Source organism: Bos javanicus, chromosome 8, assembly GCF_032452875.1.
Source record: "Bos javanicus breed banteng chromosome 8, ARS-OSU_banteng_1.0, whole genome shotgun sequence".
Classification (NCBI taxonomy): Eukaryota; Metazoa; Chordata; class Mammalia; order Artiodactyla; family Bovidae; genus Bos; species Bos javanicus.
Window position 1 is genome coordinate 33,625,654 of NC_083875.1, and position 16,464 is coordinate 33,642,117.

General features: G+C 37.7%; 1 pseudogene; it reads left to right on the forward strand.

Moving 5' to 3' along the window:
- Window positions 1-16,147: 16,147 nt before the first annotated feature.
- On the forward strand, window positions 16,148-16,245 carry LOC133253527 (U6 spliceosomal RNA; annotated as a pseudogene).
- The last annotated feature ends 219 nt before the right edge of the window (window positions 16,246-16,464 follow it).

A 16,464-nucleotide genomic window follows, 5' to 3' on the forward strand; every position in this document is an offset into this window, starting at 1 on the left:
TAATAGCAAATGAAGCAACTGACAATCAACTAATCTCAAAAATATACAAGCAACTCCTGCAGCTCAATTCCAGAAAAATAAACGACCCAATCAAAAAAATGGGCCAAAGAACTAAATAGACATTTCTCCAAAGACATACAGATGGCTAACAAACACATGAAAAGATGCTCAACATCACTCATTATCAGAGAAATGCAAATCAAAACCACCTTGAAGTACCATTTCACGCCAGTCAGAATGGCTGCGATCCAAAAGTCTACAAGCAATAAATGCTGGAGAGGGTGTGGAGAAAAGGGAATGCTCTTACACTGTTGGTAGGAATGCAAACTAGTACAGCCACTATGGAGAACAGTGTGGAGAATCCTTAAAAAACTGGAAATAAACTGCCATATTGCCGGAGTCCAGCTCCAGCAACCAGGGAATCAGCCTGAAGGGGTGAGTGGTGTTGGCTGACATTGATGTAGCCTCTGACTCACAGTATGGAACTACACGTTTATTTCAAGCTTCAGGTTTTCTTTTATAATTTGACAAAAGCATTAGGTCAGAGGTTTGACATTTTTAGTTTTCCCCACCCAGTTTTTTATCTCCAGAAATCATTGTTGTCCTTCAAACAGAGTTTCTGCTTCAGCGATTCTCTCAGAATTGGCTTTACTATCTATTATCTACTTTTTCTTATGTGTCCTATACTTAACTTGTGATTACATTGTAACTCATGCTACATTCCTCAGTTTATTTCTTATCTCTCTGTATCCTTTTTGCCCCTGGCATCTTAAGATCACTGTCTCCTAAAAAGACGTCTAGCTATTCTTAATTATTCCTAAACCCTAAACTTAGCAAACTTCTTTTGCCATAAATATTTCCCTCACAAACAGGTTTCAGAAAACAATCCTTCCCATGGCCTCAAGTTGCAGCCTACCTGCTCATCCTGGGACATTCTTTGTAAAGATCCTTGAACAAATGTCAATGGTTATTTTATAGATTATTTTCTGGGCACAACTGCAGAAGGCTTTGTGCTTTCTCATGCTTCTCTCAAGTACCTTAACACTCTTTCCAGCCAACTCAACCAAAGAAAGGAAAGAACAAGTCAGAATCACAAGGCCTAACTCCTTCATCCTGGGACCGTGCCTGCGAGATGAGGAGAGGGGGTTGGGGCCATGCCTCCATTTTGTCAGTAATGCCTAACGTGGCTCCTGATACCATATGACCCAGCAATCCCACTGCTGGGCATATACACCGAGGAAACCAGAATTGAAAAGACACGTGTACCCCAGTGTTCATCACAGCACTGTTTATAATAGCCAGGACATGGAAGCAACCTAGATGTCCATCAGCAGATGAATGGATAAGAAAGCCCTGGTACATATACACAATGGAGTATTACTCATCCATTAAAAAGAATACATTTGAATCAGTTCTAATGAGGTGGATGAAACTGGAACCTATTATACAGAGTGAAGTAAGCCAGAAGGAAAAACACCAATACAGTATAGTAATGCATATATATAGAATTTAGAAAGATGGTAACGATAACCCTGTATGCGAGACAGCAAAAACTACACAGATGTATAGAACAGTCTTTCGGGCTCTGTGGTAGAGGGCGAGGGTGGGGTGATTTGGGAGAATGGCATTGAAACATGTATAATATCTTATGTGAAATGAATTGCCAGTCTAGGTTCGATGCGTGATACAGGATGCTCAGGGCTGGTGCACTGGGATAACCCAGAGGAATGGTATGGGGAGGGAGGTGGGAGGGGGGTTCAGGATGGGGAACACATGTACACCTGTGGTGGATTCATGTTGATATATGGCAAAACCAATACAATATTGTATAGTAATTAGCCTCCAATGAAAATAAATAAATTCATATTTAAAGAAAAAAGAAACATTTACTACTAAACACTGATTTTTCTCTTACAGAGAAACTAAAAAGATTTGGGATTAAAAATAAATGATGTTTGGTGCCATCCTAAAATGTTCTCTCTAAGAAAACAAAGGTTTTAGGAATTATCACTTTTATTTATGCTCACTAATCTATAAAATGCTAATATAAAAGTCAGTTCTTTGTTGCTTTAGGAAAGTAGAAAGTGTGTTTTTGGTAAAGAAGTTATGAAGAATGGAATTGCATTTTGTGAAGGGAAAAGGAAATAAGCCTGACTTACAGGTGGCTTTTTAGGATGGAAGAACACAGTAATGGGTACAAGAAGTGATAAGGTTTGTGAAAAGTGAACCATGAGGAAAGAGTTTTGTATATGGTGAGGACTAAGTTTAAAATAAAGTTAATTAAATTTACCTTTTAAGTAAAGTAAGCTGGTGCAAACACTTGAATTTAGCTTTTCTCTCTGTTAAGAGGACACCTTTTCTTCAGATATTGAACTGCCTTTTATAATAGATTTAAATTTCTTTTTCTCTTAAATGATCTATTCTGAAATCCCTTATTGTTACTTTGGCTTATTGTTTTACAATAGCCTATAATCCTATCTGACTGAGTGTGCTAAACCTTTTCGTTATTTGTTGACAAAGCTTCCTAAATCATTCTAATGAAGATTTCTAGCTAACTTTGGGATGCTTCAGAGGGCCTCTGAAACATCACAAAGAGAGATATTACACTAATTAGGTTCATTTTGTATACAGGATTACATGGGGTGTATTGTCAAGTGAGTAATAAGTCTCAGGTTATATTGTATGGTAAATGTTACTAATATAGATATCCTAGAAACTGTACAGAGTTCCTAAAATTTTGATATGTTTGGATAAAATGTTATCAAGAATAATTCTAGTGACTATATCAACATATTGTCACAGCACTAACCAAGTTTCACCTCTTCAAGATTTATAAAAAGAACATTTGGATAAATACCAAACTGGGTAAGGATTCTAATAGAAAACCTTATAACTTCACAAAGGTTAACAAAAAGACTGAATGAACTGGTGAATATGCTTATAACTTTTATGGTTTCTATCTGAAGAATTAGTGATCTGAATCTGTGTTTTCCAGGTATAAGGGGAAAAAAATCAAAAAACCTTCCCCTTAAACTAATTATGACACTAATTTAGTAAAATTATTTCATAAATAAATTGAAACATTTATCTTTTCTCTCTATCTGAAGCTCCAGAGATTGGAAGCTTTTAGTTTCCAGTAACTATCAGATAAGTTAGGAATGTTATCTCAATAACAGGTACAGAAATCTCAAGGAATTTGGGAGACCTTGAGAAGGCAGGAATTTACTTAGATCTTTTAGGCAAAATCTGTGATAAGCCTTTGGCATGACTTTCCTAGCCCTGAAAGGTTTTATTTTAAAAGTTCAGTCTGAGACTCTATAAGAGTCTCAGGAAAGCAAAAAAAGTCTGTGATTAATTATGGTTCTATAAGTCATCAGGCCAAGTTTATTGAGACCAGACATATATTACAAACAGGTCTTAATTTGGTTATATTTGGTAAAAAATTACAGTGATTTTAGGGAGAAAGAGATGTTTCAATGAATGTTAAATCCAAGTTTATTAATGGAGGTCTGTATCTACTAAGACTCATTTTCTGGATAGTTCTTTGCTCTTAGGGTATACTAATGTAAAATTTAATTGAATTATTAAAGGACACTCTAGGGTTGTTTCTGAAGCTTATCTCAGTAATCTGTCTTTGGATGATCAGATGCCTCACACATGACCTTCAACCAAGACTGGAAGAAGACAAAATTTAAGGAACTATCTCCAACCTGGGTGGAAGGACCTTTCTATCAGGTACCCTTAAGTAGCTCACGCCCAGTGAAATTGAAGGGAAATTGATTCTTGGGTTAACTCCAACTTCCAAAAGCCCCTAAGATGGACTGGTCCATAGAGAGGACCTCAGTTCACCTTAAAACCATGCTTAAACAGAACAAACTACACTACACTGGGATGAGAAGATGACATCAGAAGTAGACGGCTTGCCCAACATGCTGATCTGACTTTTATGATCATTTATAATGTTTTCTTGATTCTTTGGACCTATGCCTATTAGTTACATGTTTTCTATCATGGACATGATTCTATGCTACTTTAAAAGTCAAACCAATTGTTGGGTTGTGGCCAATTACTTGTGCCTAGTACTTGTGGATTATCTGTTCTCTAGATGGATTTCTGTTCTCTGGGGCTCTGATTGGATAACCCCTAGGAAATTTATTTCAGATGAGTGCTCAGTCCTGTTCTATCTATTCATTATATTACTAGATGGGATCCTCTCACCTGGCCAATTAATAATACCTGCTCTGATACTGGCCATAGATTTAAGTTTTCTCTTGGTGTCATTTAAACTCAATCGGAGTGATGAGCTAAGTCTCAACAAAAAATTAACTTTTCATCTATTAAAAGGAAAACTCCCACAGTGATGGAGAGGATCTATATGGTTAACACCAGGCTATGGTCATTTAGGTTTAAAGGCTCCTCTATGTTGGGAATGGTTAAATCACACTAAAAATGATTAACCTGGTAATTATGAGACAAGGCTGGGTGCTTTATGAACTATGCCTATTATTACCATTAGGGAGAATTATTGGTATGTAACTCAGTGGATTTGTGCCACTAATATATGGCCTTCACATCTACAGGGATGGATACGGTGTAGCCTGGGATTCCTACGAATTTAAGGTCAGATATGTTAACAAATTAGAGGTAGCCCTAACCATAATATTGGAATGATACCAATGGGCCAAAGATCTGTATTCTACTGGTATGACCACTTAGAAGCTTGTATGTGTGTGTGTGTGTGTGTGCCTTCAATGGGGTTAGAGGATGTAATTGACCATATCTAAGCCTTAACATAGAGAAGGCAACGGCACCCCACTCCAGTGCTCTTGCCTGGAAAATTCCGTGGATGGAGGAGCCTGGTAGGCTGCAGTCCAAGGGGTCGCTAAGAATCGGACACGACTGAGTGACTTCACTTTCACTTTTCACTTTCATGCATTGGAGAAGAAAATGGCAACCCACTCCAGTGTTCTTGTCTGGAGAATCCCAGGGATGGGGGAGCCTGGTGGGCTGCCATCTATGGGATCGCACAGAGTCGGACACGACTGAAGTGACTTAGCAACAGCAGCAGCAGCAACAACAAGCCATAACAACTTTCATAAGCTTTAAACGATAACAACCGGGCTATTAGCCTATTGAATTCTGAGATCTCTATGATGAGAAAGGCAGTGCTACATAACTGCAAAGCCCTTGACACCTTACAGTATCTCAGGGAGATATCTGTGCTATAATTCAAACTGAATGCTATATTTTCATACCTGATAAATCCTTTAATGTAACACATGTGAATCACATGAAAAATCAAATTTCTGCTTTAAGTGACCCATTCCTTAGTCTTGACAGTCTTAAAAAAAAAAAAAAAACCTGTCGGAGGCTCATGGCTATAATATTTATTTTTAATTCCACTAATGTTATTGATTATACCATTTGTATTCTGTTTGTTTCACATGATTATTATACCAAGTGTATGACTGAGCCTCCAACAAAAATGATGACTAGACTTGAAGCAATTGATCAAATGTATAGCTTAATATATGATATGATCAAGGATTGTAATAGTTAACTCTAGGTAGGAGAAGGCAATGGCACCCCACTCCAGTACTCTTGCCTGGAAAATCCCATGGACCGAGGAGCCTGGTAGGCTGCAGTCCATGGGGTCGCTAAGAGTCAGGCATGACTAAGCGACTTCACTTTCACTTTTCACTTTCATGCATTGGAGAAGGAAATGGCAACCCAATCCAGTATTCTTGCCTGGAGAATCCCAGGGACAGAGGAGCCTAGTGGGCTGCCGTCTATGGGGTTGCACAGAGTCAGACATGACTGAAGTGACTTAGCAGTAGCAGTAGCAGGTATGAAATGATGCAAAGAGAAGGAATACTTTCCTGGACCATAACTAGAAGACAGGTATCCAGAGATCTTTGACTATTAAGACCTAGTCCAGTAAAGGCATATTGAGTGTCTTATTGACAAAAACCTAGTTCAGAACTGGGAACGAGCCTTCCCAGCTATGAAGGACAAAATAGTCATGAAATGCCCCCCAAAGTATTGTCGGATTTATGACCACAAAAGGGCCATATCAACTACAAATTGGCACTTATCCAGACATCTGCTGGATCATGGAAAAAGCAAGAGAGTTCCAGAAAAACATATATTTCTGCTTTATTGGCTATGCCAAAGCCTTTGACTGTGTGGATCACAATAAACTGTGGAAAATTCTGAAAGAGATGGGACTACCAGACCACCTGACCACCTGACCTGCCTCTTGAGAAACCTATATGCAGGCCAGGAAGCAACAGTTAGAACTGGACATGGAACAACAGACTGGTTCCAAATAGGAAAAGGAGTATGTCAAGGCTGTATATTGTCACCCTGCTTATTCAACTTATATGAAGAGTATAAGTTGAGAAACGCTGGACTGGAAGAAGCACAAGCTGGAATCAAGATTGCTGGGAGAAATATCAATAACCTCAGATATGCAGATGACACCACCACCCTTATGGCAGAAAGTGAGGAGGAACTAAAAAGCCTCTTGATGAAAGTGAAAGAGGAGAGTGAAGAAGTTGGCTTAAAGCTCAACATTTCAAAAATCTAAGATCATGGCATCTGGTCCCATCACTTCATGGCATATAGATGGGCAAACAGTGGAAACAGTGGCAGACTTTATTTTTCTAGGCTCCAAAATCACTGCAGATGGTGACTGCAGCGATGAAATTAAAAGATGCTTACTCCTTAGAAGGAAAGTTATGACCAACCTAGACAGCATATTCAAAAGCAGAGATATTACTTTGCCAACAAAGGTTCATCTAGTCAAGGCTATGGTTTTTCTAGTGGTCATGTATGGATGTAAGAGTTGGACTGTGAAGAACGCTGAGCACCAAAGAATTGATGCTTTTGAACTGTGGTGTTGGAGAAGACTTTTGAGAGTCCCTTGGACTGCAAGGAGATCCAACCAGTCCATCCTAAATGAGATCAGTCCTGGGTGTTCATTGGAAGGACTGATGCTAAAGCTGAAACTCCAATACTTTGGCCACCTCATGCAAAGTGTTGACTCATTGGAAAATACCCTGATGCTGGGAGGGATTAGGGGCAGGAGAAGACGGGGACGTCGGAGGATTAGATGGCTGGATGGTATTACTGACTCGATGGACATGAGTTTGAGTAAACTCTGGGAGTTGGTGATGGACAGGGAGGCCTGGGGTGCTGTGATTCATGGTGTCGCAAAGAGTCGAACATGACTGAGTGACTGAACTGAACTGAACTAAAGAGCATTGCCAATGACTGAACAACAAAGGCTTTTGCCATATGCCTCTATGGAGATTGAATCCCATGCTTCTATAGCTGTTGATCTTCAACAGTCTTTGAGGGAGTTCAGGGTGGAGTGAGGCACTCTGTGCTCCAGGGAATCTGGTGGGACAGGTCTTTAGATAGTTGGATGTTTTTAGGAACAGACTTTATGATCTCAATCCTTGCATCTCCTCATATCTAGAGAGGTACTAAATCCCTTCATCGTGACATCAGACCCTCATGACTAACAAAAAACCTTTTGTAAATTGAGTGCTTCATGGTACTGAACTTCCCCTTCCCCTAAACCTTATATATTGACTTTCCCCCCACTGATGCTTTGGAGCAGTCTCTCAGAGCTATCTGAGATGCTGGCTTCTGGGCTAAAGTCCTCATTTTGCCCCAAATAAAATTTAACTCACAACTCGCAAGTTGTAGATCATTTTTTAGTCGACAACTTAATGGCAAATAGATGGGGAAACCGTGAAAACAGTGACAGGCTTTATTTTGGGGGGCTCCAAAATCTCTGCAGATGGTGACTGCAGTCATGGAAATAAAAGCTCCTTGGAAGAAAACCTATGACCAACCTAGACAAAATATTAAAAAGCAGAGGCATTACTTTGCCAACAAAGGTCCATCTAGTCAAAGCTACAGTTTTTCCAGTAGTCATGTATGGATGTGAGTTTTGTACCATAAAGAAAGTTGAGCGCCAAAGAATTGATACTTTTGAACTGTGGTGTTGGAGAAGACTCTTGGGAGTCCCTTGGACTGCAAGGAGACAAACCAGTCAATCCCAAAGGAAATCAGTCCTGAATGTTCATTGGAAGGACTGATGCTGAAGCTGAAACCTCAGTACTTTGGCCACCTGATGCAAATAACTGTCTCATTTGAAAAGACCCCAATGCTGGGAAAGATTGAAGGTGGGAGGAAAAGGGGATGGCAGTGGATGAGATGGTTGGATGGCATCACCGACAACGGACATGAGTTTGAGTATACGCCAGGAGCTGGTAATGAACAGGGAGGCCTGGCGTGCTGCAGTCCATGGGGTCACAGAGTCAAACTCGACTGAGCAGCTGAACGGAAGTGGACTGAATCCTGTTAGCCCAAAATGTAAATTGTGGGAGTGGGTCTGGTAAAATTTTCACAAACTTGAGACATTCTTTTGATTTATTGTAATAACTAATTAAAAATATATATAACTCCTTTGCTAACACTAGCGAGGGAGGCACTCTCTTTCCCCCTTACGATGTTTATTTCAGAAGTTTTTCTGTCCCTTTTCATACTTTAATAAAACTCTTGTACACAAAAGCTCTTGAGGGATCGAGGCTGGCCCCTGGTCCTGAAGCTAAATTTTCCTCTTTGGAGATCAAGAATCCTACACAGTTCACCATAAACTATCACTAGCTTTGTTCATAGTGATGTTTCTTCTTCTTCTTTTTTTTTTTTTTTTAATTTTATTTTTTAACTTTAGAGTATTGTATTGGTTTTGCCATATATCAACATGGATCTGCCACAGGTATACATGTGTTCCCCACCCTGAACCCTCCTCCCTCCTCCCTCCCCATACCATCCCTCTGGGTCGTCCCAGTGCACCAGCCCCAAGCATCCAGTATCGTGCATCGAACCTGGACTGGCTACTTGTTGCATATATGATATTATACATGTTTAATACCATTCTCCCAAATCATCCCACCCTCTCCCTCTCCCACAGAGTCCAAAAGACTGTTATATACATCAGTGTCTCTTTTGCTGTCTCGTATACAGGGTTATTGTTACCATCTTTCTAAATTCTGTATATATGTGTTAGTATACTGTATTGGTGTTTTTCTTTCTGGCTTACTTCACTCTGTATAATAGGCTCCAGTTTCATCCACCTCATTAGAACCGATTCAAATGTATTCTTTTTAATGGCTGAGTAATACTCCATTGTGTATATGTACCACTGCTTTCTTATCCATTCATCTGCTGATGGACATCTAGGTTGCTTCCATGTCCTGGCTATTATAAACAGTGCTGCAATGAACATTGGGGTACACGTGTCTCTTTCCCTTCTGGTTTCCTCAGTGTGTATGCCCAGCAGTGGGATTGCTGGATCATAAGGCAGTTCTATTTCCAGTTTTTTAAGGAATCTCCACACTGTTCTCCATAGTGGCTGTACTAGTTTGCATTCCCACCAACAGTGTAAGAGAGTTCCCTTTTCTCCACACCCTCTCCAGCATTTATTGCTTGTAGACTTTTGGATCGCAGCCATTCTGACTGGCGTGAAATGGTACTTCAAGGTGGTTTTGATTTGCATTTCTCTGATAATGAGGGATATTGAGCATCTTTTCATGTGTTTGTTAGCCATCTATATGTCTTCTTTGGAGAAATGTCTATTTAGTTCTTTGGCCCATTTTTTGATTGGGTCTTTTATTTTTCTGGAATTGAGCTGCAGGAGTTGCTTGTATATTTTTGAGATTAGTTGATTGTCAGTTGCTTCATTTGCTATTATTTTCTCCCATTCTGAAGGCTGTCTTTTCACCTTGCTTATAGTTTCCTTTGTTGTGCAGAAGCTTTAAGTTTAATTAGGTCCCATTTGTTTGTTTTTGCTTTTATTTCCAGTATTCTGGGAGGTGGGTCATAGAGGATCCTGCTGTGATGTATGTCAGAGAGTGTTTTGCCTATGTTCTCCTCTAGGAGTTTTATAGTTTCTGGTCTTACGTTTAGATCTTTAATCCATTTTTAGTTTATTTTTGTGTATGGTGTTAGAAAGCGTTCAGTCATTCTTTTACAAGTGGTTTACCAGTTTTCCCAGCACCACTTGTTAAAGAGATAGTCTTTAATCCATTGTATATTCTTGCCTCCTTTGTCAAAGATAAGGTGTCCATGGGTGCATGGATTATCTCTGGGCTTTCTATTTTGTTTCATTGATCTATATTTCTGTCTTTGTGCCAGTACCATACTGTCTTGATGACTGTTACTTTGTAGTAGAGGCTGAAGCCAGGCAGATTGATTTCTCCAGTTCCATTCTTCTTTCTCAAGACTGCTTTGGCTATTTGAGGTTTTGTGTATTTTCATACAAATTGTGAAATTATTTGTTTTAGCTCTGTGAAGAATACCATTGATAGCTTGATAGGGATTGCATTGAATCTATAAATTGCTTTGGGTAGTGTACTCATTTTCACTAATATTGATTCTTCCAATCCATGAACATGGTATATTTCTCCATCTATTAGTGTCCTCTTTGATTTGTTTCACCAGGGTTTTATAGTTTTCTATAAAACATAGAAAACTATAGGTCTTTAGTTTCTTTAGGTAGATATATTCCTAAGTATTTTATTCTTTTTCATTGCAATGGTGAATGGAATTGTTTTCTTAATTTCTCTTTCTATTTTCTCATTATTAGTGTATAGGAATGCAAGGTATTTCTGTGTGTTGATTTTATATCCTGTAACTTTACTATAGTCATTGATTAGTTCTAGTAATTTTCTGGTGGAGTCTTTAGGGTTTTCTGTTTAGACGATCATGTCATCTGCAAACAGTGAGAGTTTTACTTCTTCTTTTCCAATTTGGATGCCTTATATTTCTTTTTTTTGCTCTGATTGCTTTGGCCAAAACTTCCAAAACTATGTTGAATAGTAATGGTGAAAGTGGGCACCCTTGTCTTGTTCCTGACTTTAGAGGAAATGCTTTCAATTTTTCACCATTGAGGATAATATGTGCTGTGGGTTTGTCATATATAACTTTTATTATGTTGAGGTATGTTCCTTCTATTCCTGCTTTCTGGAGAGTTTTTATCATAAATGGATGTTGAATTCTGTCAAAGGTTTTCTCTGCATCTATTCTCAAGGCCACTTGACATCACACTCCAGCATGTCTGCCTCTAGGTGAGTGATCACACCATCAATGTTATCTGGGTCATTAAGATCTTATTTGTATAGTTCTTCTATGTATTCGTACCACCTCTTCTTAATAGCATCTGCTTCTGTTGGGTCTGTGCCTTTTTTGTTTTTTATTATGCCCATTTTTGCATGAAAGTTTCCCTTGGTATCTATAATTTTCTTGAGAAGATCTCTAGTCTTACCCATCCTATTGTTTTCTTCTATTTCTTTGCATTGTTCACTTAGGAAGGCTCTCTTACTTGTCGTTGCTATTCTTTGGAACTCTGTATTCAAATGGGATCTTTCCTTTTCTCCTTTGACTTTTACTTCCCTTCTTTTCTCAGCTATTTGTAAGGCCTCCTCAGACAACCATTTTGCTTTTTTGCATTTCCTTTTCTTGCAGATAGTTTTGATAACTGCCTCCTGTAAAATGTTAAGAACCTCCATCCATAGTTCTTCAGGCACTCAGTCTATTGAATCTATTCCCTCAAATAAAGAATACTTATGGTGTCAAGGGGGCTTCCCTTGTGGTTCAGCTGGTAAAAAAAATCCACCTGCAATGTGGGACACCTGGGTTCAATCAATCTCTAAATTGGGACAATCCCCTGGAGAAGGGAAAGGCTACCCACTCCAGTATTCTAGCCTGGAGAATTCCATGGACTATACAGCCCATGGGGTCATAAAGAGTTGGACACAACTGAGTGACTTTCACTTCACTATGGTGTAAAGGAGAATATGAAATAGGTATATATATGGAGTAGTGCTTTCTCATAACACTTACTCTCCAGACTGATAAAGCCACCAAAGCTGCACAGCATTTTACCTCCAGTTTCTTGCCCTGTACACGCACACACTTTTAAACCACAGTCTTACAATAAGATCAGGAACTAATTCTTACCTACATTAAGGAATTTTTAAAATCTTTTAAACCCCTATGTTTCAACATTCAAGTGGACTAGTTTCTGTCAGTTTTGATATTCTGGATGCATATTCCTGAATTCCTGGCACACTTTTGTAGAATATTCCCCCTTATTTGTCATTATCACTTTGGATATATTGTTTCTACTATGGTTTTGTTGCTTCTACTCACTGCTTCTAGTAACATATGGTGCCAGTTCTTTCAATTCGTCATATGGCATAATTTCAATTCTCCTTTCCATAATTGTTATGCCAATATCTTCTACTTTGCCTTCTATTAATTGTCTTGCATGATAGAGGCTACTATTTAACAAAAGTGCCAGAAATATCTTTAAACAATATACATGGCAAATCCCATAGGCTGTAAGAAATACTGCTTAACTGAAAACTACCACTATCTTGCTAACAACTAGGTTACAGAAATGATATGTTTGGAATCTGAAATTCAAATCAAATCTTTCTGGTTCCAAAGTCAATTATGTTTCCACTCTGTTTCTAGCTTTATATTTTTTTATCCTCTATTTTCTCTTCCCTTTACACTGTTAGTTTCTTGCAGATGACATAAATTACCATAAATTTGGGATTTTAAAAATACAGAAATGTATTCCCTCATAGTTTTAAAAGTCATAAGTCTAAAATCAGTATCTCTTGGCCAAAATCATGGGGTTGCCAGAGCCACGTGTCCTCCAGAAGGTCTATGCAAGAACCCATTTTTAACCTCTTCCAGATGTTGATGACTGCCATCATTCTTTGGCTTGTCATTGTATAATTCTGATGCTTTTGTAATCATATCACTTTACCTTATTCTGTGTCAAATCTCCCTTTTCCTCCCTCTTATAATAATATATGTAATAATGTTTAGGTCCCACTTTATCATCCTTGATATTCTTCCTATTTCAAGATGTTTAAGTTAATTGCAAATGTAAAGTTTGTTTGTTTGTTTTCCTCATACAGGGCAACATCCAGAGGTTCCAGTGTTTAGAAGGTGGATCTTTTGGCAGGAGGACATTATTTAGCCTATTATACTCTCTATCCTCTCCACTTTGCTCTTTTTCCAGGTTCTGATATCCATGTCTTCCCTTCATTCCTTCTGCTCTACAGGGAGCTACAGCTCCTTCTATTAACTCTGTGACTTAACACTATTCCTCACACTTTCACTCACTTGTACTTTGTAAATAAAACAGTCTATTAAACACTTCTTGAATTATTTTAATAATATTGATTTGTGTGTGTCTATATGCTACTTGGATCTTTAAAATATTTATGACATAAAATATATTTTGGGACATCAGCAAGTTGGTAAATAGGAAGTCCTGACAATATCTTCCCCTCATGGACATACATATTTAGTGATGATCCACAGAACAGTTTCCCTTGGGAGAAATCCAGAAACTGACTGAAAGGTTTATGAATGCTGGGTGAGCACAGACTGAGCCACATCAAAGTTGGCAGTGATATTTCATCATTAGTCCTAACAGGGCACAGGACCATGTTATTTAAAAGATACTTCCAGTTCCCACTTTCTTCCTCGGGATGGAAGGAAAGCACTAGACCATAGGTTCAACATTGTGATGATTCTGTGGGCTTCCTGAGGCACATACTTCTGTCTCACCTGTTTTTGATCTCTGATGAGACCAGGGATACTCTAGATCTTAGGGACCATTGAGGACAAAAATTGTTGCCTAAACTGTCAAACTAACACATACCACATCACACATCCCAGCTCAGGCAAAAAGAAACCCAGTCCCCAGATTCTCCAAGAGAGGAAACAACATTGTGTGTCCAATACTCTGATTTTTCTCATAGTTTTCTCAGTTATTGGATTCTGTCGTGTCTTAGAGCACTGATCAAACCTAGCACTAGATGCCTGGGGGGCCACTGAGAACAATATGACAGTTTGAACTGGCATGAAGTTTTGAAAGGCTGCTCAGAATCTCTGACTGGGACAACTACTTTGGGTCTTAACTTGTGCAAGACCAGTACAAGAAGAATGAGAAAAGCAACTGTGTTGTCCAATATAAGGAATCAAAGACAATGAAAAAATGATAAAAATATGTTCCAAGCAAAGGAACACAATGAATTTCTAGAAACGGACCCTCATGAAATGGAGATATATAAGCTACTTGAAATAAAACTTAAAATAACCATCATAAACATATTCAGTGAGGTCTGAAGAACAACACATGAACAAACTGAGAATATTAGCAGAGAGAAAATACTAAAAAGTACCTAGCAGATGTCATAGAGTTGAAGGACATAATAAGTGAACTAGAAAATTCACTAGAAGGGCTTCTTAGAAGACTATATCAAGCATAAAAAAGGATAAGTAAACTCAGAGAAAAGACATTGGAAATTATCCAATAAGAGGAGCTAACAACAATAAGAAAAACAATAAAAGAATGAAAAATGCTAAAGAGACTTATGGAATGCCATAAGAGGGTCAAAAGACAAAGATGTAGTAAAATGTTATTCAAAGAAATAGTGGTCCAAAATTTCCCAAATCTTGGAAAGGAAAAATGAATCTCTAAATCTAGGAGCCCAAAGGTTACCAATAAGAGGAATTTATATCAAGACACATTATAATATAATGACCAACAAAGACAAAGACAAAAAGCAAGTGGAGCAAAGGTTATATACCATATGTCATCAGGTTATCAGCTTAAAACACTGTTATAACCGTAGACTGTTTTACGTAGGTCCCACTATAATGAGAAAGAAAATGCCAATAGAATATGCATGAAAGAAAAATGGAAAGAATCAAAGTATACCAATGCAGAAAAAATCAGTGAAACACAAAAACAGCCAGAGAGAAAAAGGGACAAATACTATAAGGCAGACAGAAAAAAATAAAATGGAAATAGCAAGGCATTCTCTATCAACAATTACTTTAAATATTAATGAATCAAACTCCCCTATACAAAGACACAGACTATCTGAAATAATTTTTTTAAGCAAAACAAAACAAAAATCTCAAGAGCCAACTATATGCTGTTTACAGAAGGGACTCTTTAGTTATAAGAATACATATGAACTGAAATTGAAGAGATAGAAAAAGTAATCCATGCAAATAGGAACCAAAAGAGAACCAGACTGTTATTACTTATATCAAATTAAATTTAACTTTAAGTCAAACACTGTCACAGAGATATAGAAGGACCTTATATAATGACCTTGGTGGCTCAGTGGTAAAGAACTTACCTACCAATGCAGGAGATGCAGGAAACACAGGTTTGATCCCTGGGTCAGGAAGATCCTAACCCTTTCCAGTATTCTTGAGTGGGAAATCCCATGAAAAGAGGAGCCTCACAGGCTATGGTCCATAGGGGTAGCAAAGAATCAGACATGACTTAGTGACTGTAACAACAACAACAACAACAACAACAAAAGGATCAGTTCACTGGAAAGGCACAACGATTATAAATATCTATGTATAATTCTCCCAACATCATGGCATCTAAATGTATAAAGCAATTTGGCAAAACCGAAAGGAAAAAGAGACACCAATACAATAATAGTAGGAGTTTTATTGTTGTTTATTATATTTATTATTATATTTTATTACTTTTACTATCTTTTAATTATGAATATAATATCCAGACCAAAAAACAAATAATAAACAGCAGACTTGAAAAACACCATAGACCAATGGACCTAACTGACATACATAAAACTGGTAAATTCATGAATATATAGAAATTAAACAAGTCACTCTTGAACAACAATTGGCTTGAAGAAGAAATCAAAAGAGAAATTAGGAAACATCTCAAGACAAGTTAAAATGAAAACAAACATACTAAAACGTAAGGGATATATTAAAAGTAGTCTTAAGAAGGAAGTTTATAGTTATAAATGCCTTTATTAAGAAAAAATCAAATATACAGTCTAATTTAGACCTCCAGGAAGGAAAATAGAGAACAAAAATAACAAGATACTCTAAAGTTAGTGAAAGGAAAGCAATAAAAGGATTAGAGCATAAAAATTTAAACAGAGCTAGAAAGACAATTGAAAGGGTCAATGAAACTAAGAGCTAATCTTTTGAGAAAATAAAAAATAACAAGCCTTTTTAGCTAGACTAACCAAGAAAAAGAGAAATACTAACTTCATCAGCACATATAGTAAAATCAGAATGATACACAGAAGATTAGCATGAGCCCTGCACAAAGATGACAAGCAAAATAATAAAGTATTTGAGAGAGAAGCAGGAGAGAAGACTCCAATAAATAAATTCAGAAATAAAAGAAGAGGCATTACAAGTGCCACCAAAGACATAAAAAGAACTATATTATGTTACTGTCTATGGCAGTAAATATAATTTTCTATAAGACTTGCCACTGTTACTGGCAAACATTTATAGTTGGATGAGTTGTCAATTCTTGTGAGAACAAATCACTTCCTTTTCCAAGGTGGA